Here is a 25642-nt window from a genome sequence, read left to right as displayed (position 1 = left end):
CTTTTTTTAGCATGCCCGGGCCGATTTCTAATCCCAATCCAACCCTGATTCTGGTCAAATCACTTAATCTCCCTGTGCCTAACAAAAATGAATGTATCCGTCTGTAACATAACTGGTGCTCATGTAAAGCGTTCTGATACCTTCGGGTCTAGTTTGCGGAATATAAAACTACCCCCCCAAAAATGGAAGACTGTATTGATGTGGTCTTGCGGCAGGCAATGTTTGTGTTGTAATATCGGAGAAATTAACAGTAAACCGGACCATAAAACAGGCCCACAAACATTAAAAAGATGCTCCCTTCGGGCACTGCCTGGTTGCCCTATAGGCCAGTCCAACCCTGTACAGGTCTCACGTTGTCCCAAGAGAGTGAGGATTCGGAGATAGGTATAGCGCTTAGAAACTCATTTATCAGCTCTCGGGCTTCGCTGCGCTCCTTGATTAGCCGGCATGAGCCCCACACAGCCTAGCCTGCTGTGCGGGGGAGGGAGGAGGTGTGGGGCGGGGGGACCGCTCATCAGATACAGCTCTATCAGTGCGGCCGGTAATTGGTTGCCAGGAGCTGTCAGGAGCAGCTGCGGAGATTGATGGGTTCACGCCGCTGACCTCTGTAGGTCCCGCCCTTAGAGACGGGATGAGGTCCAGCGGGGCGGGGGTTCCACCTCGGTTGGCAGGTGGACCTCATGCCAAGCAATTAAAGAAGATAAGGACGCCCCGCCTCACCTGCTAACTACAAATGCACACCTCTCCTCGCCTGGTTTAGAACCTTATAATTTGCCATCTTACCCTATGTTATGCTATCTTATGCTACGGTGTAATGCTGCGTTGTCATTATGCTATTTTGTGTTGCACTGGGCAAATAAAACAATTCAAAATATTCTAAAGGACAATTTGCAAAACTTAAAAATGAAAGAAGTGATTTTTTTCCAAAGACGATTGCTCCAATTGGAGTAATTATTTCCAATGTTAGAATAATTGAGTGTCCCTCGCATAGCAAACTGACAGTGGGCCTGTGGAGCAGGCTGGTTGGAAATCTCATTTACAGCACAGAGTCTTTTAGTCTATTGTAGGCGGATAGTCTATGGAGTTATTTCTCAGACTATTTTTAAGTCTTGCCTGCGACAGCTATTGTACACAACAAGGGGCTTGGCCATTGCTTACATTCATTGGTATCACTGTCAATCTTATTTGCTGCCTTCTAACTTGCCAATACATGCTGGGTTCACTTTCTGTTCTTTTGGATGGAGCATGGACCTAGTATTAATTGTTTCAACTTGATTGCTGTCCTTCTGCTAATCGCGCTGTGATTGAGGCACTAATTTCATTATTTCTTCTTCCTTGTCATCCGTGTTGAACCTCTTGCCATTTGTAGCTATGTTTTATTTTGCCACAAGCACTTCAAAGAAGCCCTTTTCTCCTTTAACCGTTGGCCGACGGAAGCACTACGTCCCGGGTGCTGCACACGACTAACGGCCGACGCAGCCCCGCCCACTGCATCGAACCCCCGCACCGCGGCGGAATGTGCGCTGCGGTAAATGGGTTAAAATGGATGTTTATTGTGACAAGAGATGGTATCTGCTCCTAAATGTATTTTCACTAAGACATGGGTGAAATTGCTTTCTTTATGTTAAAGGATTTTTTTCCCAAATGTCTTTTTTTTTTTTTTTTTCAAGCATGGGAAGATGAATGGATTAGCTCAGAATCATAGGAGTGTTGTGCCAAGACCTAACAGGAACTGGCAAAGCCTATAGGCCTCGCTTTTGTGACTAATGGCTCTGCTATTCCCTTTTGTTCATGCTGTAAAGCATGGGCATGGCCGACTTTGGAACTGATTAGCACCCTTGCTGTATAGCAGATTGACTGCTGTGCGGTACGGCTAAAAATATTAATAATAAAAAAGGGCTATGATTCAGCCAGTGCAAATGCACTTTAAAAAAAAAAAGCAGATTAGTCCTAGGTACGTCATAGCGCTTTCTAAAATTAGTTTTAGCCATACTGCAAAGCATCTGTGCTGCTCTACAGCCAAAGCCAATAGCTCTAATAGGTGAGACCTACTGGCTTTTCCAATGCTTGTTGCACTTTTTGCTTCTGTGGCAGGCACGATGGGCGTGGCAGGCCTGAATAGAAAAAGTCTATATACATCGTATTTGAAGCACCATAAATAAAGCAGTTCTTCTGACATCATGTGCAGTGATGGAGTGCCCCACTGAGAAGGTTTTTGCATTGGCCGAGTTAATTGCAGTTAGTTCGGCCAATGGGAAGAGTGCCATCAATCTGCTATCAAACGACCCTCCCTCCTCTGAACTCTGCATGAGATGGGCGATAATAAAGGAGGCAATTTGTGATATCCACCAATTTTTACAGATCTTCAGATATTGTCCACCTCTAAATAAATTCCATAGTTTGTTTGAAGATGGCCATGTTTGCTCCTTTTGTTTTGATTGTCATGAAGACACACCTGGAAGGATTCCTGCACTCTGTCTTCTGGAGGATGATAAGACAAGGGGTTGCAGTTTATGAACCCAGGAAAGGTCTGTGAAGACCCGATCCCTTCAGACTTACTATACAAGAGGCTGCAAAGGGGTGAGGTTTCTTAGGCGGAAGTGATTCAGAACACGTTGCTGTGACCATATGGAGGATATAGCTTTACCGCTAGAGCCGTCTACCTCGAAGATGGGGAACCAGGTTCAATTCTCTGCAACGAAGCTAAACATCCTGTGATTCTGGTCAAATCACTCAATCTCCCCGTGCCTAACAAAAATGAATGCGTCCTCGTGTAACAAAACCGGTGCTATGTAGAGCGCTCTGATACCCAATATCTTCGGATCTAGTTTGCATTATATAAAACTCCCCAAAAAATTGTAGGGCTTTGTGTGTTGCCACTGAAGAGGAACTCTGCTGCGTATTCTTTCCCTTCTGGATGGCGGCTTTGCGCCACGAGTAGTTGTGGCGCCGGTAGACACCAGCATGACTAAAGTTGAAAGGAAGCCGTGGTCGGCCATCTTTAAAGGATGCCCATGGCCTCATGGTTCTAAATGACATGCTTGGTCTCAAGGTAGGTGTTCATGATGTATTATAGAAGTCCAGGATCAGTCATGGTTCCTTTGGGATGGGGTTCAGTACAGCCTGTGGAGACAGTCCACCCATGCTGTGCTCCATGGCAGAGGCTGTAGATGGCAGCACAGGGCTGAGACCCTTCTCTCCAAAGGAGAACAATATGCCTACCTCAGGTCCCCTGCAATGTTTGGGGCTCGGGAGTGGACACTTTCTAGAACCCACCTCCTGAAGTGACAAGCGTGTCTGTAGACGTAGGAAATGATGGTGCAACCCTCTCCAGCGTTCAGGAGAAATACAGGGATGTTCAGCATTCCAGCATATTATTGTTGGGCTGCTGGAGTTCGCACCTTCTTCTAATAAAACAATTTGGCGCCGTTTTGTGACAGTGTAGTGAAGCTGTTTCACCCCACCTCACTTTAAAGCAGTCCTGGCCCTGGAACCGCACCTTGGGGTGTCCTTGGGCTCATCCAGATGTGATGAGGTCATGGCCTCTCCATGTAACCCAGCCAGGTGGAAACAACTGGATTCCCGCACTGACTCTTTGATTCATTCTTTGGGAGTTGTGGTCAGTCCATAAAGAACAGGTGCACAGTCTGTGAAATTAAGTATTTACCTACACTTGACATCTTTTCCTGAAATTCATAGAGCCAAGATCTCAAGATGGCCGCCACCTGGTGTAATCAACTCTTCAGTGACACAGTGTGTATGCCTACTGTGGTCAGGCCCCAAGCACAGGGGAGGGCGGGTTGCCATCAGAGTACTGTGATCTGCATGAACTGCAGTTTTTTAAAGTGAATAAGTAACTAGTGTGATACAACACCCTGAAAGCGAGCAAACAAACTTGCAATCAAACGAGAAACCTCTGATTGATACAAAAAAAGCATACAGAGGCCGCACACTGCTGCAACCACTCATATTCTTGTCTAAGAAGTTATGCCGTTGCTGATGGCGCGTACTTGTCCTTCAGAGGTACAGTGCTATTTAAAAATCTATTTTTTTCCTCCTGTATGCTTCACATGTGACTGACTCGATCCCAGCCCTGCTAGTTGAAGACTCTCCTATTTTGTCCATAGAGCTTTCTCATGAGCCTTGGGGGTGTTTTAGACGGCCGGCCTGGTGGCGAGTCACCGATTTCCCCGCAGAGCACGCACGCTACAAACAACAGTCACCAGGCGGGCATGTGTAAATGTAAATCGACTGCCGCACGGATTCGAGCGAGAGGGGGCCGCCTCTGGCGGGGAGCCCAGAGAAGCCCGGAGCCTGTGTGCAGAGGAGTGCTGATATATGGGGGACGTCTGCTGATGCGCTGCTGGGATGCTGCACTGCCGGCAGGGAGCACCAGCTGGACCCAGGATGGACACACCAGGTACATATTGCTTCCCCCTCCTGCAGGCTCAGTGCAAGTTGCAACAACCATTTTGAAAAGTCTGAATTCTATGAAAGACACAGAGACAAATATTGTTGCATGTCTGCTGTCGCCCATTGCAAGCTTCTGTGGCCATGACCAGGAAGCAGTCACAGAGTAGGGCACTGAAGGCGCGTGTTGGCACAGGGGGCCCGCAGGGCACGGGCTGTGATCTGCATGCAGCGGAGCGCGCGCCCTGCGCCTGGGGAGGGAGGCACGTGCCAGAGGAGCTCGCGCGCAGGGAGGGAGGGGGCGGGGATTCCCCCGGAGACCTCGCGGCGATGCACCTGTAACCGCGCACGAGAGCGCCTTATTAATGCTGTTCTGCTGCTGACGGCGCTGCTGCTGCCCGCGCGGGGGACGCTCCTCGCGCGATGATGCTTCACGGAGCAGTTAAAGTGACAGCTGCGGCTAAAAATAGCCGCGCGGGGCTCCGCCATCCTTGGCAGCGCTGCTGCCCGCAGAGCCTCGTGCTCTCCCCCGGCCCACGCGCGGGCTCCGCGGCCGGGGAGTGCACGAGGGAGGCGCAGCGCGGGGCCGCTCAAAGAATGGGCAGGGTGCTGATCTGGAGTTATTTCACGCAGTGACGTCTCCGTTCTGCGTAATAGTATAGAGAGTTACCACGTGCACCGTGGTGAAAGTTTGTAGTATTTTACTTTGTTCCACTCAGCCTACCGTCCTTTCTGTCAGTTAGGTGCTTCTGCTATCCATGCATCCACCTTTCTCCCTACGCATCCAACCAGAACCATCCTTCAGCCTATCGATACATCCGCCCAAATGCATCCACTGTCCATCCATCGATTTATACATCGACCCATAGGCCCAGCCACCTATCTATCCATTTACACCCTCCCGTTTATCCAGCCAGCTACTCCACATATACATTCCTAATTCCATCGCTCACCACCTGCCCACCCAAACCAGTCCGTCCATCCATCCATCACCGCCAATCCATCATCTGCCTGTCCAACGACCCAGCTATCCACCCACAAAACAATCCATCTAGCCATCCACCCACCCACATCCATCCACCCACCCACCCTTCCTTCCATAAATCCACCCAGTGTTCTGCCTACCTCCTCTCCTTGTTTACCTATTCAGCCACCCTTCCCACTCAAGAAGTGTCCTACAGGGTGATTCAGTTCCTAAAGCAGCCCAATCCCAGTTTCGTGCAATGAGTCATAGATGTATTAATTGTTGCAAAGCTACCTGTCTGTTTGTCTGACGGTCGTGAAAAATCTATCACTTATTATGCCTCCTTATCATCCTCTCTCCACAATCAGCCTAGAGGCACTCCTTCGGCCTCCCAATCCAAGGTGCTCTGCCGTGTTCTCAGTCATGTATGCAACAGTTACCGGATTCATTCTTTGGTAGCACTATTCCTGCCAGGATTGTGCAGCGAGGAGCTATGGTAGTGAAGACGCAGTCATTGTTTTTGGTGCGTATGAGCGTGCAGTCATGCAGTCTGGTGAGACCGGATGAGCATGTATAAACAACAAGAATCCACCAGTGGTTGTCAGGTTTTCCCTAAAGTGGTGGGGAGCACTAAGCGTTTTTAAAATACCCCTTACACACAAAAAGACCCTTGGTGTCATTCTTCATCATTGGGGTCTTCGCACTCCTCTACGGGATGCGCCGTGCTGCGACCTACGACTACGCGGGAGCACTTATTTCAATGACTATGCGTGGTGGGTGTGAGGGTTTGATGTGAGTGAGTGGTGGGGTTTATAATTGAGTGATAAAGTTAAAAAGTGCCTGGCTCGTGGGGTGGACTCAAAAAGTTTTTAATAGGCCCCCGGGCTGGTACTGTTAAAAAAAGGGAAGTGCGAGGTGTCTATGTTACGTTATGTACATCACCTCTTGTGTGCTTCGACATGTTTCGGGCATCAACTCCTTCTTCAGGGTGGGGTGCACGAGACCGGATGAGCATCACCGCGGTGTGAGTAAAGGGACCGTCTTACATTTTTTTGTCTAAATTAGGGTCTCATTCACTTGGATGTGAATGGAAGTGCTCTGATGCACACTGCTGTCAATGGATGTGCACTAATGCACGCAGGTGTGAGTGGAGGTGTAAAGTGCAAGGAGGTGCAGGGAATTACTTGTATGAATGGAGGGGCGATCCTTCACTTGGATGTGAATGCGGGTGCACTGACTCACACTGCTATCAATGGATGTGCACTAATACACGCAGGTGTGAGTGGAGGTGTAAAGTGCAAGGAGGTGCAGGGAATTACTTGTATGAATGGAGGGGCGATCCTTCACTTGGATGTGAATGCGGGTGCACTGACTCACACTGCTATCAATGGATGTGCACTAATACACGCAGGTGTGAGTGGAGGTGTAAAGTGCAAGGAGGTGCAGGGAATTACTTGTATGAATGGAGGGGCGATCCTTCACTTGGATGTGAATGCGGGTGCAGTGATGCACACTGCTATCAATGGATGTGCACGATTGCACGCAGGTGTGAGTGGCGGTGTAAAGTGCAAGGAGGTGCAGTGAATCACTTGTGCGAATGGAGGGGCGATCATTCATTTGGATGTGAATGGGGGTGCAGTGATGCACACTGGTATCAATGGATGCAGTGAAGGTCCAGTGATCACTCTAGTGAGAATGAACAGGCTGTGGAGTACTATTATTCTAACAGAATACAGAATACAGAATACTGAAACAGTGTGGACAATTTCAGTCACTAGGGCACGCTTCCTTTGCTCACTCTGCGCCCAGTTCTGTTCTGTGATTTCTATGATCCCGCACCTACAGTGACGTGGCACACTGCAATGGCTCAGATGCTGGCTGCTCTTACCAATTGCCCCGATTTCAAGTTTTCCTGTTGTTGACGTCGAGGGAATGGAAAGCCAGGTTTCCCGAACCAAAAAAGGAATCCTGAGGTAGAAAACTCGGAGTAGGGAAAATAGATGGACCCAAGGATCCCGTATATATTTTTTCGCGAGATTGCCCCCGACATCTATTTTCCACCTGCCCTGGGCTGGGGTCCAGGCCTCGCTCTTGCCCACAGCCCTTGCCATGCTGGTATGTAGCAAGGTTCGGTATTTTAAGGCCCGGAATGATTGAGCCCTTAGTTTGCAAATGATTCCACTCAAAGTATTCGCTCCAGGTGAAATTGTGTCACGCGCTCGAATCTGCATCCTTCCAGAACATTCCTCGTGCCTGTCTCTGGGGACACCCGCCCCTCAGACAAGAGGGCTTTCCTTGTAGCAGCAGCACGAGGCTCCCCCCGCCTTGAGTGTGCAGCTGAATAGACCAGACACGAATTAAAGGTCGGTGCGTCCCCTTCCCCGGCCTCTCTTGGTAACCGGAGGCTCCGCTCCGGCAGGGGAGGCTTTTTAATAAGACACCTTCTGAATACAAATCTACCAAACCCAGCGGCCCTGTGCCAAGGAGCGCGAGGGCCTCCGCTGCTGATGCTGCGCCTGCCTGGAGTGCGGCTGCCATGGCAACCAGGTAAAACAAAGCCATCAGCACGGGGCACGCACTGGCAGCCAGGGACTGCGGCAGTGCATGCGATTAACCCGACACAGAAGCACGGCCCGGATCCCGGGAGGCCACCTCGCGCCAGGTTCCGATGAAGGGGGGCGCTTCCCCCAGGCCTTTTGTTGGGGTGCAGGCCATAGGGCTGTTAAACACAGCCAGGCTCCACAGTAAGTCTTAAGTGGCCCACAGATAGTCTTTGCTCTGGATTTTGGTGGCTTTCTAGTGGTCTAGTAGTAGTAGCTACCCCTTCTAGTGACCTACTTCAGTGGGTCATGACGGCTACTGCGAGACCTTAAAACACTACTAATTACCATTTTGATGCTATCTTCCATCTTTCTACTTACCTGGAACTTGATATAATAAATTACATCTTGGAACCTACCACCTTGCCTACGATTTGGACTTCTTTACTTAGTACAGTCCCTGCTCACACTATCAAATATTGGCCTTTGAGGAGCTGGAGGGGGGCAAGAGGTCAACGCTGTGATGTCATCTGCAGTCACAGTGTCATGGGTGTCCTTTCTGCTGCCCCAGGCATTTTGGTGAATTGACGTTCATGGGTGGCTCAAAAGTGTGGCTTGTGAAGGCCTCTCTGTTAGGGCGACTACATACGCCCATGTCGGTGGGAGACGAGGTGGACAAAACAGAGCTCACTACTAAGCTGGGGTACCCCCTGTGTTTTTTAAGGTCCAAGAGGAGGGGGGAAAAAGGAGAGAATATTTTGTATACAAAACCTCTTACCAGACCTATCTAATTTGTCAACAAGATATAACTCTACTAATGATTTCCAAAAATACAGCACAGACATGAAACTTTCTCACCATTCATTCTCCGCAAACATACACACTTTCATACTGTGCAAATAAGTTCATAAAGAGCTCAAATATCTGGGAAACAAAACCTATTACAGCAGTGTGGTTTGATCGATATTTTCACAGGACATCAGTTCATTATTTCATTTTGTAATTAATCTTTTGTTCTTGTCATCATCCTTAGATGGAGTTCTCAGATGTATGTAGTTGGCCTTGTTTTTGCAATAATTTGTAAACTAATGTGTTTATAAAAGAGAATATTAAAAAAAATACATGTATATGAGAAAAAAAGAAAAAAGAATAATTTATGTTGAATAATAAAAGATAATTCAAAAGAAAGCCAGTTTTTCCTGAAATTTCATATCTGTGCTGTATTTTTGGAAATCATTATTAGAGTTATATCCAGTTGACAAATTTTGATAGGTCTGGTAAGAGGTTTTGTATACAAAATACAAAATACAAAACAGAGCTCACGCCTGCGTTGAGCTGAAGGTACAACGGGCCGATACGAAGTTGGCCAGTGAGTGAAAAGCCAAGAGTAGAGCGTTCTGCCGATCCCTCAACAGGCCTACTTTCAACATTTCAGACTTTGCGCAAATCAACTGATCAGCTTTTTGTCCAATTAGGTTTGACGAAACGTTTGGAAGTATGCGGGCCTTCCATCAATTGGTGGCCTCCAGCACATTCGATGTAACACCAATATGTATAGCCCACCCTTAGCTGGGATAGTTGTCTGTCTAACTCTATTTTGAAATCCCTGTGACAAAGCTCATGATGTTAACAGGCAAACCCATCTGTAATAATGACAGCTAGTTGACAAGTTAATGCATGACTTACCTGAGTCCGTGCCAATCAAGTTGATGTAGTCGTGAGGCATGAAGTTGAGAAACTTTGCCCTTTGCAAACTTCTCTCAGGGGAAGTTTTGCTCCAACCCAACCCCTTTCCACGACAGATGTCTCGCACAAGATGCACAGGTGTTCAGGCTGCACAGGAGTATGTTTTTCCACACTGTCATTTAGGGCTGTTCGAGGTAGGCGCAGAAGCAAGGAAACTCGATAGCCATCCTTCAGCAGTTATGTGCCTTTCATTCCCAGCTCCCAGAAGTCCTGCCTTGGATTTTCAGCAGCAGGAGTGGAATGCACCCAGCACCATCCCAGCAGCTAAATTATGACATCAAGGTCCTCAATGGCAGGATGATTTTTTTTTTAACTCTGCAAGCTTCCCACTTCACAAAGAGAAGAACTTATTATATTGAAATTTGTAAAGTGGAAAATTTTACTTTGTACCTTTACACACCCATACTTTAGACTATTTAGGGTGACCCAAAGGACATAAGGAAATGGAGCACATTACCACGTTGAGAGTGAGGAGGAGAGGAGGTATGGTTTGCAGAAAGAAAAAGCAGGGCTATCTTCTCTGCTCCAACATCTCAAGGCTTACGTCTGATTGTGGTGTTGAACGAGGAGCAGTAGCGAGTGTTCTTGCCGGAAGTCGGTGGAAGGGAGTTTCAGATGATAGAAATGGAGCTAAAGAGGGTGTTCCATCTTATGTTCCACGTGCTGTAATTTTTGTCTTAAGCCTGATGGGGCTCTTCCACTGTTGCATAGTCCACCGAGATCATGATCTTGTTTGCCAGATTTGGTGTAAAGCCCATACAGGGCGGCCTTGTGAAAAGACGGTCCAATATGGTTGAGTTCCTAATGGAAATGTAGAACCCTTCTCACCCACTTTTTTGCATCAGTTTAATGATGGAGAGGCAACTTCAATATTGTTAAGATACAGTACTAGGTTTGTTCCTAATCAGTAAATCCCAACTGCTGGGAGTCAATATCATGTCCATATGACAAAGATGAAAAATGCAATTGTTTGATTCCATTGTTAAAATCCTTTATTTGCTTCAACATCATAATTCTTTTTACAATCTACACACAACATCCAACGTGTTTCGTTCCTATATTAGTGCAACTTCTTCAGGGCACTTTTAATGCAGATGAGTAGTGTTAATTTTTATAATACCCCAAGTTCACTGAGGCCAGAGATCCCAACTTGTGTACACTCATGCGTCAACTATACTGAGGATAATGAATCACACATTTCCAGATTTCCCTGAGAGCCAATCATCCTTGCTGTTATATACTTAAAAAACTGTGTGATCAGCATGCATGCTCCCCTGCCTGCATGTTTGTTGTGTACTCTGATTGAATGCTTTCTGTTACTGTCTGACTCTCACTCTATAGGACTTCCATTTACTGCAGGGAACTCTTTACCCATGAATGTCGATAAACTCACAGGTCTCCTTATTATTAGGAGACAACCCAAAACACACCTGTTCAGAGAATTCCTGACCCATTACTGACTCTGTTCCAAATATTGACGGTCCACAACTAACTAACCTCTTCCGTGTGTCGGAGGGACCCGGCCGAGCGACGTCACAGTGGACGCGTGCGGAGGATGGTCAGGGACCGTCTAAACCGCGCACGCGTCAAATTCTTTAACATTGCAGGGGATTCCATCTGCAGCGAAGCGGCTAAACTAACTTAGCGGTTATACGTTGATGTCTTCCCCTTGATTTTTACCATGCGATCTACAGGTCTACAAGTTTAATTGTTTTCTTCCCCATTCCCAATCTCCATGTATCTAATGTTTCACAGTTCATTGCTATACAAGACACCTGTATATCCCCCCGGGTTTGGCTGTGCACAGTTATTATATTTTTTTGTTAAATAACCAAATTCTTGAGTATTTTTACTTATTTCAGGTTCTTGCTGTCAACCTTAACGCCCTGTAGCATCAAGTCATGCTTTTTCATTAATGACTCTACGCCCCAGTGCTTATTTTGATCCAGTAGTTTCTGGTGCTCCGCACTGGCACTTAATTGTCAACACCGGAATTTATGACGGTCTGCCACAAGGTGGTGCTATCTAATTTAGAGATGAGGACAACAGTAATGGTTTATTTATTCATTATACATTAAAATGGCAAATACCTGCTCTGCGAGGCTGTAGTCCCCCTCCCGGCCCCCCTTAGACGTCAGCTTGGTCAGACAGGATGACAGGACTGGATGTATCTGCCTGTGGCAACACAGTGCAGATGCCGAAAACAAAGGCGGCTTCCCCAATATGGAGCAAAGAGTGGGACATGCTCCACCTGCCGCAGGTAGTGCCATGCCCACGGCCTCGGCCCTCAGGTCTGGAAGGTAGTGTGACTTCCACCAGGTGACCCTCAGGGCTCCGTGGTCCTCCGGCTCAAGGGAGTGGAGCGGCTTCTTCGGACCTGGGCTTGTTTCCGGTTGCTATGGCAACCTGCCTGGGCCGTGTTGAGGCTTTCCTGGAAATGGGGCTCCACTGAAGGGAGGGTTCCAACAGGGTGGCCAGTGCTCTTCCTGCTGTCAGGTACTCCCCCCTCTGGGTCTTTTTCTTGCTGCTGCGGGCCCTCTCCCTTGTGGGCACAGTCGGCACGCATTTTACTTGGGCTCTGAAAGAGTGACACCAGTAAAGTGCTTGCCACATGCTTTCTGGAGACCACTGCGCTCCACACGCACTGAAGTTGGAAAGCACATCGCTATAGTTTGCAGCAGAAATAAAAGCACCCTCCACGTGATGGAGTACAACAAAAAGTACTTCTAAGGTACTTTTACTTTAGAATCCAAGGGAAGAACAGTCCAGTCTTTCCCCTGCAGGAGCAGCAACTGCAGCCCAACCCACACCTCACGTAGCAGGGGCAGCACTCCTCACACTTCTCTTCAGCCTTACTTTTAGATGTAGCAGGTTACTTTGTGATCCAGCAAGGATCTTTTCATGAAGTCTTTGATTTCCCTGAGACTTCCAATAGGAGGGAAGTACACACAATGCCTTGGGAGATTCTTCACAAGCAGAACACCATAGCAGGGCAAAAACAGTATGTCCTTTTCCTGCACCATAGATAGAAGCAGCAACTGCAAGCCAACCCGCCCATCACACCGAAAGCCAGCGGTCTTCCCACAGCTCTGCTTCTTGGCAGGGTCCTCTTGCTTTACAAAGTAATCTAAAGTCCTTGGGTTTTAGGTCTCATAATTATGCTCCATTTTCTAATTGTTCTCTTTGCTTAAGAGTCTCTGAGCTCAGTCCAAACTAGTACGGCCCTCCCTGGTCCAGCATGACCACAGGGGTGGAGACAGCATTGTGGAAAGGAGACAAGCCCTATTCAGGTGCTAGAGAAACTCCTCCAAAACCAGATGGAGAATACACAAACAGTCAAAAGCACACAGAATGGTAAAGCAAGAAAATGTCCACTTTCTAAAAGTGCCATTTTTAAACACACAATCTGAAAACTACCTTTACTAAAAGGTTCACTATTAAATTCTGAGTTCAGAGAGCCTAAAGTCCATTTCTCGATCTTGTCCCCATTGAAAGTTACATATGTAAAATATTACAGTCCAGCCCCCATGATAGCCTATGGGACAGACAGCCTTTCAATAGTGAAAAACGAATTGCACAGTATTTCACTATTAGACATGCATAAACACACCAGTACATGTCCTACCTTTCACATACACTGCACCCTGCCAATGGGGGTATCTTGGACCTACCTGAGAGGTGCCTTACATGTAGGAAATGGGAAGGTTAGGGGATGGCAGGTGGGTTTACGTTCCAGGTCGACATGGCAGTTTAAAACTGCACATGCAGATACTACATTGACAGGCCTGAGACCCATTTACAGGGCTACTCATGTGGGTGGCACAACCAGTGCTGCAAGCCCACTAGTAGCATTTGATTTACAGGCCCTGGCACATACTGTGCACTTTACTAGGGACTTACCAGTAAATCAAATATGCCAATCATGGGTAACCAATCATAATCACAATTTACACAGAGAGCATATGCACTTTAGCACTGATCAGCAGTGGTAAAGTGCTCAGAGTCCAATGAAAACAGGGTCAGATAAATAGAAGACAAAAGGAAAAAGGTTTGGGGATAAACCTGCCAAAAGGGCTGGGTCTAACAGTAACTTACACACAAAAATAAGCTACCTTTGTAAATAGCCCTATATGTGTTTTGTGTGGATAACTAGTACTCAAACCTTGCTGCAGGGTTGACCCGCACCCAAAGTGTATCCCTTCTCTTAGTAACGAGTGACTATTGCCTCCGCAATAGTCTGATGGTTGATGACAGCTGAGAATCTTTTCAGCTGTCCTCCAGGGGGACTAATCGAATGCCCCTTTTCAGGGTAAATATGTTTAGTTTCCCACAACTCTGGGTCTTCTCAAACCTTTGAGTGTGTGGTGTGTGTTTGGGCTTACACATAGTGTTCCTAGAAACCAAGGGGCATATTTGCAAGCCCCTATCGCCACCACAATGTCACTTTCAGTGACGTCGTGATGGCGATAGGTGCCTTGCCTTATTTACAAAGCATCATTAATCCACTTAACATGGCTTAACGCTGCCTTGTAAATAAGGCCTCCTTTCACGCAATGCTTAGCGTGAAAGGGGTGGGCAGTGGGTGTAGTGGTGGGCGTTCCACCGCCACACCCATTGATCTTGACGCTGCCTCCTATTAACAATGGCAGCGTGAACAGGAGGCAGCGCCAATATTAAGACCAGGGAAAACCTGGTCTAAAAAAGGTGAAACAAGGAGAAATGCTTGCTTACTTCTCCTAGATTTTGCTTTTCCCATGTGTGCTGCCTTTTGGAGCACCCATAGAAACAGCAAATTGCCTATGATTGTTTGTGTGCAGGAATATCCCCCTTACTGCACATAAACAATCATTTAAAAAAAATGCTGTAAACGAGCCCTGCATGTCCAAGTAACCTCATAGTGCCAGAGCTCTCAGCTCCCCTTGTTACGGTGACCCAGGCCTTTTAACAATGACGTGTCCCTCTGTCCCTTCAGCATCTCCCCTTGTTACAGTGACCCAGGCCTTTTAACAATGATACACCCCTCTGTCCCTTTTGATAACAAGGGCCTGGGTCATTATAACAAGGGGAGCTGCAGAACGAACCGAGGGACACGTCATCGTTGAGAGGCCTGGGTCACTATACCAGGTGGTATAGTGACCCAGGCCTCTCAACAATGGCGTGTCCCTCTGTCCGTTCTGCAATTCCCCGTGGTATAGTGACCCAGGCCTCTCAACAATGACGCGTCCCTCTGTCCGTACTGCAGCTCCCAGTGGTATATTGACCCAGGCCTTTTAACAATGATGTGTCCCTCTGTCGGTTCTGCAGCTCCCCATGGTATAGTGACCCAGGCCTTTTAACAATGACGCGTCCCTCTGTCCCTTCTGCAGCTCCCCTTGTTACAGTGACCCAGGCCTTTTAACAATGACGCGTCCCTCTGTCCCTTCATCATCTCCCCTTGTTACAGTGACCCAGGCCTTTTAACAATGACGCGTCCCTCTGTCCCTTCTGCAGCTCCCCATGGTATAGTGACCCAGGCCTTTTAACAATGACGCGTCCCTCTGTCCGTTCTGCAGTTCCCCGTGGTAAAGTGACCCAGGTCTTTTAACAATGACGCGTCCCTCTGTCCCTTCAGCATCTCCCCTTGTTACAGTGACCCAGGCCTTTTAACACCAACGTGTCCCTCTGTCCGTTCTGCAGCACTCCGTGGTATAGTGACCCAGGCATTTTAACAATGATGTGTCCCTCTGTCGGTTCTGCAGCTCCCCATGGTATAGTGACCCAGGCCATTTAACAATGACGCGTCCCTCTGTCCGTACTGCAGCTCCCAGTGGTATAGTGGCCCAGGCCTTTTAACAATGATGTGTCCCTCTGTCGGTTCTGCAGCTCCCCATGGTATAGTGACCCAGGCCTTTTAACAATGACGCGTCCCTCTGTTCCTTCAGCATCTCCCCTTGTTACAGTGACCCAGGCCTTTTAACAATGACGCGTCCCTCTGTCCCTTCTGCAGCTCCCCATGGTATAGTGACCCAGGCCTTTTAACAATGACGCGTCCCTCTGTCCCTTCAGCATCTCCCCTTGTTACAGTGACCCAGGCCTTTTAACAATGACGCGTCCCTCTGTCCCTTCTGCAGCTCCCCATGGTATAGTGACCCAGGCCTTTTAACAATGACGCGTCCCTCTGTCCCTTCAGCATCTCCCCTTGTTACAGTGACCCAGGCCTTTTAACACCAACGTGTCCCTCTGTCCGTTCTGCAGCACTCCGTGGTATATTGACCCAGGCCTTTTAACAATGATGTGTCCCTCTGTCGGTTCTGCAGCTCCCCATGGTATAGTGACCCAGGCCTTTTAACAATGACGCGTCCCTCTGTCCCTTCTGCAGCTCCCCTTGTTACAGTGACCCAGGCCTTTTAACAATGACGCGTCCCTCTGTCCCTTCATCATCTCCCCTTGTTACAGTGACCCAGGCCTTTTAACAATGACGCGTCCCTCTGTCCCTTCTGCAGCTCCCCATGGTATAGTGACCCAGGCCTTTTAACAATGACGCGTCCCTCTGTCCGTTCTGCAGTTCCCCGTGGTAAAGTGACCCAGGTCTTTTAACAATGACGCGTCCCTCTGTCCCTTCAGCATCTCCCCTTGTTACAGTGACCCAGGCCTTTTAACACCAACGTGTCCCTCTGTCCGTTCTGCAGCACTCCGTGGTATAGTGACCCAGGCATTTTAACAATGATGTGTCCCTCTGTCGGTTCTGCAGCTCCCCATGGTATAGTGACCCAGGCCATTTAACAATGACGCGTCCCTCTGTCCGTACTGCAGCTCCCAGTGGTATAGTGGCCCAGGCCTTTTAACAATGATGTGTCCCTCTGTCGGTTCTGCAGCTCCCCATGGTATAGTGACCCAGGCCTTTTAACAATGACGCGTCCCTCTGTTCCTTCAGCATCTCCCCTTGTTACAGTGACCCAGGCCTTTTAACAATGACGCGTCCCTCTGTCCCTTCTGCAGCTCCCCATGGTATAGTGACCCAGGCCTTTTAACAATGACGCGTCCCTCTGTCCCTTCAGCATCTCCCCTTGTTACAGTGACCCAGGCCTTTTAACAATGACGCGTCCCTCTGTCCCTTCTGCAGCTCCCCATGGTATAGTGACCCAGGCCTTTTAACAATGACGCGTCCCTCTGTCCCTTCAGCATCTCCCCTTGTTACAGTGACCCAGGCCTTTTAACAATGACGCGTCCCTCTGTCCGTTCTGCAGTTCCCCGTGGTAAAGTGACCCAGGCCTTTTAACAATGACGCGTCCCTCTGTCCCTTCAGCATCTCCCCTTGTTACAGTGACCCAGGCCTTTTAACACCAACGTGTCCCTCTGTCCTTCTGCAGCACTCCGTGGTATAGTGACCCAGGCATTTTAACAATGATGTGTCCCTCGGTCGGTTCTGCAGCTCCCCATGGTATAGTGACCCAGGCCATTTAACAATGACGCGTCCCTCTGTCCGTACTGCAGCTCCCAGTGGTATAGTGGCCCAGGCCTTTTAACAATGATGTGTCCCTCTGTCGGTTCTGCAGCTCCCCATGGTATAGTGACCCAGGCCTTTTAACAATGACGCGTCCCTCTGTTCCTTCAGCATCTCCCCTTGTTACAGTGACCCAGGCCTTTTAACAATGACGCGTCCCTCTGTCCCTTCTGCAGCTCCCCATGGTATAGTGACCCAGGCCTTTTAACAATGACGCGTCCCTCTGTCCCTTCAGCATCTCCCCTTGTTACAGTGACCCAGGCCTTTTAACAATGACGCGTCCCTCTGTCCCTTCTGCAGCTCCCCATGGTATAGTGACCCAGGCCTTTTAACAATGACGCGTCCCTCTGTCCCTTCTGCAGCTCCCCTTGTTACAGTGACCCAGGCCTTTTAACAATGACGCGTCCCTCTGTCCCTTCAGCATCTCCCCTTGTTACAGTGACCCAGGCCTTTTAACAATGACGCGTCCCTCTGTCCCTTCAGCATCTCCCCTTGTTACAGTGACCCAGGCCTTTTAACAATGATGCGTCCCTCTGTCCCTTCAGCATCTCCCCTTGTTACAGTGACCCAGGCCTTTTAACAATGACGCGTCCCTCTGTCCCTTCAGCATCTCCCCTTGTTACAGTGACCCAGGCCTTTTAACAATGATACATCCCTCTGTCCCTTTTGATAACAAGGGCCTGGGTCATTATAACAAGGGGAGCTGCAGAACGAACCGAGGGACACGTCATCGTTGAGAGGCCTGGGTCACTATACCAGGTGGTATAGTGACCCAGGCCTCTCAACAATGGCGTGTCCCTCTGTCCGTTCTGCAATTCCCCGTGGTATAGTGACCCAGGCCTCTCAACAATGACGCGTCCCTCTGTCCGTACTGCAGCTCCCCGTGGTATATTGACCCAGGCCTTTTAACAATGATGTGTCCATCTGTCGGTTCTGCAGCTCCCCATGGTATAGTGACCCAGGCCTTTTAACAATGACGCGTCCCTCTGTCCCTTCTGCAGCTCCCCTTGTTACAGTGACCCAGGCCTTTTAACAATGACGCGTCCCTCTGTCCCTTCTGCAGCTCCCCATGGTATAGTGACCCAGGCCTTTTAACAATGACGCGTCCCTCTGTCCCTTCAGCACCTCCCCTTGTTACAGTGACCCAGGCCTTTTAACAATGACGCGCCCCTCTGTCCCTTCAGCATCTCCCCTTGTTACAGTGACCCAGGCCTTTTAACAATGACGTGTCCCTCTATCCCTTCAGCATCTCCCCTTGTTACAGTGACCCAGGCCTTTTAACAATGACGCGCCCCTCTGTCCCTTTTGCAGCTCCCCGTGGTATAGTGACCCAGGCCTCTCAACAATGACGTGTCCCTCTGTTCGTTCTGCAGCCCCCTTGTTATAGTGACCCAGGCCTTTTAACACCAACGTGCCCCTCTGTCCGTTCTGCAGCTCCCTGTGGTATTTTGACCCAGGCCTTTTAACAACGACGTGTCCCTCTGTCCATACTGCAGCTCCTCGTGGTATGGTGACCCAGGCCTTTTAACAACATTGCGCCCCTATGTCCGTTTTGCAGTTCCCCGTGGTATAGTGACCCAGGCCTTTTAACAATGACGTGTCCCTCTGTCCGCTCTGCAGCTCCCCGTGGTATAGTGACCCAGGCCATTTAATAATGACGCGTCCCTCTGTCCTGTCTGCAGTTCCCCGTGGTAAAGTGACCCAGGCCTTTTAACAATGACGTGTCCCTCTGTCCGTTCTGCAGTTCCCCGTGGCATAGTGACCAAGGCCATTCAACAATGACGCGTCCCTCTGTCCTGTCTGCAGTTCCCCGTGGTAAAGTGACCTAGGTCTTTTAACAATGACGTGTCCCTCTGTCCGTTCTGCAGTTCCCCGTGGTATAGTGACCCAGGCCATTTAACAATGATGCGTCCCTCTGTCCGTTCTGCAGTTCCCCGTGGTAAAGTGACCCAGGCCTTTTAACAATGACGTGTCCCTCTGTCCCTTCAGCATCTCCCCTTGTTACAGTGACCCAGGCCTTTTAACAATGACGCGTCCCTCTGTCCCTTTTGCAGCTCCCCGTGGTATAGTGACCCAGGCCTCTCAACAATGACGTGTCCCTCGGTCCGTTCTGCAGCTCCCTGTGGTATAGTGACCCAGGCCTTTTAACAACGACGTGTCCCTCTGTCCATACTGCAGCTCCTCGTGGTATAGTGACACAGGCCTTTTAACAACAACGCATCCCTATGTCCATTCTGCAGTTCCCCGTGGTATAGTGACCCAGGCCTTTTAACAATGACGTGTCCCTCTGTCCCTTCAGCATCTCCCCTTGTTACAGTGACCCAGGCTTTTAACAATGACGCGTCCCTCTGTCCCTTTTGATAACAAGGGCCTGGGTCATTATAACAAGGGGAGCTGCAGAACGAACCGAGGGACACGTCATCGTTGAGAGGCCTGGGTCACTATACCAGTTGGTATAGTGACCCAGGCCTCTCAACAATGGCGTGTCCCTCTGTTCGATCTGCAGCTCCCCTTGGTATAGTGACCCAGGCCTTTTAACACCAACGTGTCCCTCTGTCCGTTCTGCAGCACTCCGTGGTATAGTAACCCAGGCCTTTTAACAATGATGTGTCCCTCTGTCGGTTCTGCAGCTCCCCATGGTATAGTGACCCAGGCCATTTAACAATGACGCGTCCCTCTGCCCGTACTGCAGCTCCCCGTGGTATAGTGACCCAGGCCTTTTAACAATGATGTGTCCCTCTGTCGGTTCTGCAGCTCCCCATGGTATAGTGACCCAGGCCTTTTAACAATGACGCGTCCCTCTGTCCCTTCTACAGCTCCCCTTGTTACAGTGACCCAGGCCTTTTAACAATGACGCGTCCCTCTGTCCCTTCAGCATCTCCCCTTGTTACAGTGACCCAGGACTTTTAACAATGACGCGTCCCTCTGTCCCTTCTGCAGCTCCCCATGGTATAGTGACCCAGGCCTTTTGACAATGACGCGTCCCTCTGTCCCTTCAGCATCTCCCCTTTTTACAGTGACCCAGGCCTTTTAACAATGACGCGTCCCTCTGTCCCTTCTGCAGCTCCCCATGGTATAGTGACCCAGGCCTTTTAACAATGACGCGCCCCTCTGTCCCTTCAGCATCTCCCCTTGTTACAGTGACCCAGGCCTTTTAACAATGACGCGTCCCTCTGTCCCTTCAGCATCTCCCCTTGTTACAGTGACCCAGGCCTTTTAACAATGACGCGTCCCTCTGTCCCTTCTGCAGCTCCCCATGGTATAGTGACCCAGGCCTTTTAACAATGACGCGTCCCTCTGTCCGTACTGCAGCTCCCAGTGGTATAGTGGCCCAGGCCTTTTAACAATGATGTGTCCCTCTGTCGGTTCTTCAGCTCCCCATGGTATAGTGACCCAGGCCTTTTAACAATGACGTGTCCCTCTGTTCCTTCTGCAGCTCCCCTTGTTACAGTGACCCAGGCCATTTAACAATGACGCGTCCCTCTGTCCCTTCAGCATCTCCCCTTGTTACAGTGACCCAGGCCTTTTAACAATGACGCGTCCCTCTGTCCCTTCTGCAGCTCCCCATGGTATAGTGACCCAGGCCTTTTAACAATGACGCGTCCCTCTGTCCCTTCAGCATCTCCCCTTGTTACAGTGACCCAGGCCTTTTAACAATGACGCGTCCCTCTGTCCCTTCTGCAGCTCCCCATGGTATAGTGACCCAGGCCTTTTAACAATGACGCGCCCCTCTGTCCCTTCAGCATCTCCCCTTGTTACAGTGACCCAGGTCTTTTAACAATGACGCGTCCCTCTGTCCCTTCAGCATCTCCCCTTGTTACAGTGACCCAGGCCTTTTAACAATGACGCGTCCCTCTGTCCCTTCTGCAGCTCCCCATGGTATAGTGACCCAGGCCTTTTAACAATGACGCGTCCCTCTGTCCCTTCAGCATCTCCCCTTGTTACAGTGACCCAGGCCTTTTAACACCAACGTGTCCCTCTGTCCGTTCTGCAGCACTCCGTGGTATAGTGACCCAGGCATTTTAACAATGATGTGTCCCTCTGTCGGTTCTGCAGCTCCCCATGGTATAGTGACCCAGGCCATTTAACAATGACGCGTCCCTCTGTCCGTACTGCAGCTCCCAGTGGTATAGTGGCCCAGGCCTTTTAACAATGATGTGTCCCTCTGTCGGTTCTGCAGCTCCCCATGGTATAGTGACCCAGGCCTTTTAACAATGACGCGTCCCTCTGTCCCTTCAGCATCTCCCCTTGTTACAGTGACCCAGGCCTTTTAACAATGACGCGTCCCTCTGTCCGTTCTGCAGTTCCCCGTGGTAAAGTGACCCAGGCCTTTTAACAATGACGCGTCCCTCTGTCCCTTCAGCATCTCCCCTTGTTACAGTGACCCAGGCCTTTTAACACCAACGTGTCCCTCTGTCCGTTCTGCAGCACTCCGTGGTATAGTGACCCAGGCATTTTAACAATGATGTGTCCCTCTGTCGGTTCTGCAGCTCCCCATGGTATAGTGACCCAGGCCATTTAACAATGACGCGTCCCTCTGTCCGTACTGCAGCTCCCAGTGGTATAGTGGCCCAGGCCTTTTAACAATGATGTGTCCCTCTGTCGGTTCTGCAGCTCCCCATGGTATAGTGACCCAGGCCTTTTAACAATGACGCGTCCCTCTGTTCCTTCAGCATCTCCCCTTGTTACAGTGACCCAGGCCTTTTAACAATGACGCGTCCCTCTGTCCCTTCTGCAGCTCCCCATGGTATAGTGACCCAGGCCTTTTAACAATGACGCGTCCCTCTGTCCCTTCAGCATCTCCCCTTGTTACAGTGACCCAGGCCTTTTAACAATGACGCGTCCCTCTGTCCCTTCTGCAGCTCCCCATGGTATAGTGACCCAGGCCTTTTAACAATGACGCGTCCCTCTGTCCCTTCTGCAGCTCCCCTTGTTACAGTGACCCAGGCCTTTTAACAATGACGCGTCCCTCTGTCCCTTCAGCATCTCCCCTTGTTACAGTGACCCAGGCCTTTTAACAATGACGCGTCCCTCTGTCCCTTCAGCATCTCCCCTTGTTACAGTGACCCAGGCCTTTTAACAATGACGCGTCCCTCTGTCCCTTCAGCATCTCCCCTTGTTACAGTGACCCAGGCCTTTTAACAATGACGCGTCCCTCTGTCCCTTCAGCATCTCCCCTTGTTACAGTGACCCAGGCCTTTTAACAATGATACATCCCTCTGTCCCTTTTGATAACAAGGGCCTGGGTCATTATAACAAGGGGAGCTGCAGAACGAACCGAGGGACACGTCATCGTTGAGAGGCCTGGGTCACTATACCAGGTGGTATAGTGACCCAGGCCTCTCAACAATGGCGTGTCCCTCTGTCCGTTCTGCAATTCCCCGTGGTATAGTGACCCAGGCCTCTCAACAATGACGCGTCCCTCTGTCCGTACTGCAGCTCCCCGTGGTATATTGACCCAGGCCTTTTAACAATGATGTGTCCCTCTGTCGGTTCTGCAGCTCCCCATGGTATAGTGACCCAGGCCTTTTAACAATGACGCGTCCCTCTGTCCCTTCTGCAGCTCCCCTTGTTACAGTGACCCAGGCCTTTTAACAATGACGCGTCCCTCTGTCCCTTCATCATCTCCCCTTGTTACAGTGACCCAGGCCTTTTAACAATGACGCGTCCCTCTGTCCCTTCTGCAGCTCCCCATGGTATAGTGACCCAGGCCTTTTAACAATGACGCGTCCCTCTGTCCCTTCAGCACCTCCCCTTGTTACAGTGACCCAGGCCTTTTAACAATGACGCGCCCCTCTGTCCCTTCAGCATCTCCCCTTGTTACAGTGACCCAGGCCTTTTAACAATGACGTGTCCCTCTATCCCTTCAGCATCTCCCCTTGTTACAGTGACCCAGGCCTTTTAACAATGACACGCCCCTCTGTCCCTTTTGCAGCTCCCCGTGGTATAGTGACCCAGGCCTCTCAACAATGACGTGTCCCTCTGTTCGTTCTGCAGCCCCCTTGTTATAGTGACCCAGGCCTTTTAACACCAACGTGCCCCTCTGTCCGTTCTGCAGCTCCCTGTGGTATTTTGACCCAGGCCTTTTAACAACGACGTGTCCCTCTGTCCATACTGCAGCTCCTCGTGGTATAGTGACCCAGGCCTTTTAACAACATTGCGCCCCTATGTCCGTTTTGCAGTTCCCCGTGGTATAGTGACCCAGGCCTTTTAACAATGACGTGTCCCTCTGTCCGTTCTGCAGCTCCCCGTGGTATAGTGACCCAGGCCATTTAATAATGACGCGTCCCTCTGTCCTGTCTGCAGTTCCCCGTGGTAAAGTGACCCAGGCCTTTTAACAATGACGTGTCCCTCTGTCCGTTCTGCAGTTCCCCGTGGCATAGTGACCCAGGCCATTCAACAATGACGGGTCCCTCTGTCCTGTCTGCAGTTCCCCGTGGTAAAGTGACCTAGGTCTTTTAACAATGACGTGTCCCTCTGTCCGTTCTGCAGTTCCCCGTGGTATAGTGACCCAGGCCATTTAACAATGATGCGTCCCTCTGTCCGTTCTGCAGTTCCCCGTGGTAAAGTGACCCAGGCCTTTTAACAATGACGTGTCCCTCTGTCCCTTCAGCATCTCCCCTTGTTACAGTGACCCAGGCCTTTTAACAATGACGCGTCCCTCTGTCCCTTTTGCAGCTCCCCGTGGTATAGTGACCCAGGCCTCTCAACAATGACGTGTCCCTCGGTCCGTTCTGCAGCTCCCTGTGGTATAGTGACCCAGGCCTTTTAACAACGACGTGTCCCTCTGTCCATACTGCAGCTCCTCGTGGTATAGTGACACAGGCCTTTTAACAACAACGCATCCCTATGTCCATTCTGCAGTTCCCCGTGGTATAGTGACCCAGGCCTTTTAACAATGACGTGTCCCTCTGTCCCTTCAGCATCTCCCCTTGTTACAGTGACCCAGGCTTTTAACAATGACGCGTCCCTCTGTCCCTTTTGATAACAAGGGCCTGGGTCATTATAACAAGGGGAGCTGCAGAACGAACCGAGGGACACGTCATCGTTGAGAGGCCTGGGTCACTATACCAGTTGGTATAGTGACCCAGGCCTCTCAACAATGGCGTGTCCCTCTGTTCGATCTGCAGCTCCCCTTGGTATAGTGACCCAGGCCTTTTAACACCAACGTGTCCCTCTGTCCGTTCTGCAGCACTCCGTGGTATAGTAACCCAGGCCTTTTAACAATGATGTGTCCCTCTGTCGGTTCTGCAGCTCCCCATGGTATAGTGACCCAGGCCATTTAACAATGATGCGTCCCTCTGCCCGTACTGCAGCTCCCCGTGGTATAGTGACCCAGGCCTTTTAACAATGATGTGTCCCTCTGTCGGTTCTGCAGCTCCCCATGGTATAGTGACCCAGGCCTTTTAACAATGACGCGTCCCTCTGTCCCTTCTACAGCTCCCCTTGTTACAGTGACCCAGGCCTTTTAACAATGACGCGTCCCTCTGTCCCTTCAGCATCTCCCCTTGTTACAGTGACCCAGGACTTTTAACAATGACGCGTCCCTCTGTCCCTTCTGCAGCTCCCCATGGTATAGTGACCCAGGCCTTTTGACAATGACGCGTCCCTCTGTCCCTTCAGCATCTCCCCTTGTTACAGTGACCCAGGCCTTTTAACAATGACGCGCCCCTCTGTCCCTTCAGCATCTCCCCTTGTTACAGTGACCCAGGCCTTTTAACAATGACGCGTCCCTCTGTCCCTTCAGCATCTCCCCTTGTTACAGTGACCCAGGCCTTTTAACAATGACGCGTCCCTCTGTCCCTTCTGCAGCTCCCCATGGTATAGTGACCCAGGCCTTTTAACAATGACGCGTCCCTCTGTCCGTACTGCAGCTCCCAGTGGTATAGTGGCCCAGGCCTTTTAACAATGATGTGTCCCTCTGTCGGTTCTTCAGCTCCCCATGGTATAGTGACCCAGGCCTTTTAACAATGACGTGTCCCTCTGTTCCTTCTGCAGCTCCCCTTGTTACAGTGACCCAGGCCATTTAACAATGACGCGTCCCTCTGTCCCTTCAGCATCTCCCCTTGTTACAGTGACCCAGGCCTTTTAACAATGACGCGTCCCTCTGTCCCTTCTGCAGCTCCCCATGGTATAGTGACCCAGGCCTTTTAACAATGACGCGTCCCTCTGTCCCTTCAGCATCTCCCCTTGTTACAGTGACCCAGGCCTTTTAACAATGACGCGTCCCTCTGTCCCTTCTGCAGCTCCCCATGGTATAGTGACCCAGGCCTTTTAACAATGACGCGCCCCTCTGTCCCTTCAGCATCTCCCCTTGTTACAGTGACCCAGGTCTTTTAACAATGACGCGTCCCTCTGTCCCTTCAGCATCTCCCCTTGTTACAGTGACCCAGGCCTTTTAACAATGACGCGTCCCTCTGTCCCTTCTGCAGCTCCCCATGGTATAGTGACCCAGGCCTTTTAACAATGACGCGTCCCTCTGTCCCTTCAGCATCTCCC

This window comes from Lissotriton helveticus, chromosome 4_2 (genome assembly GCF_964261635.1).
Source record: "Lissotriton helveticus chromosome 4_2, aLisHel1.1, whole genome shotgun sequence".
Lineage (NCBI taxonomy): Eukaryota > Metazoa > Chordata > Amphibia > Caudata > Salamandridae > Lissotriton > Lissotriton helveticus.
The sequence above is the reverse complement of the archived record's forward strand: the minus strand, read 5'-3'. Positions refer to the sequence as shown.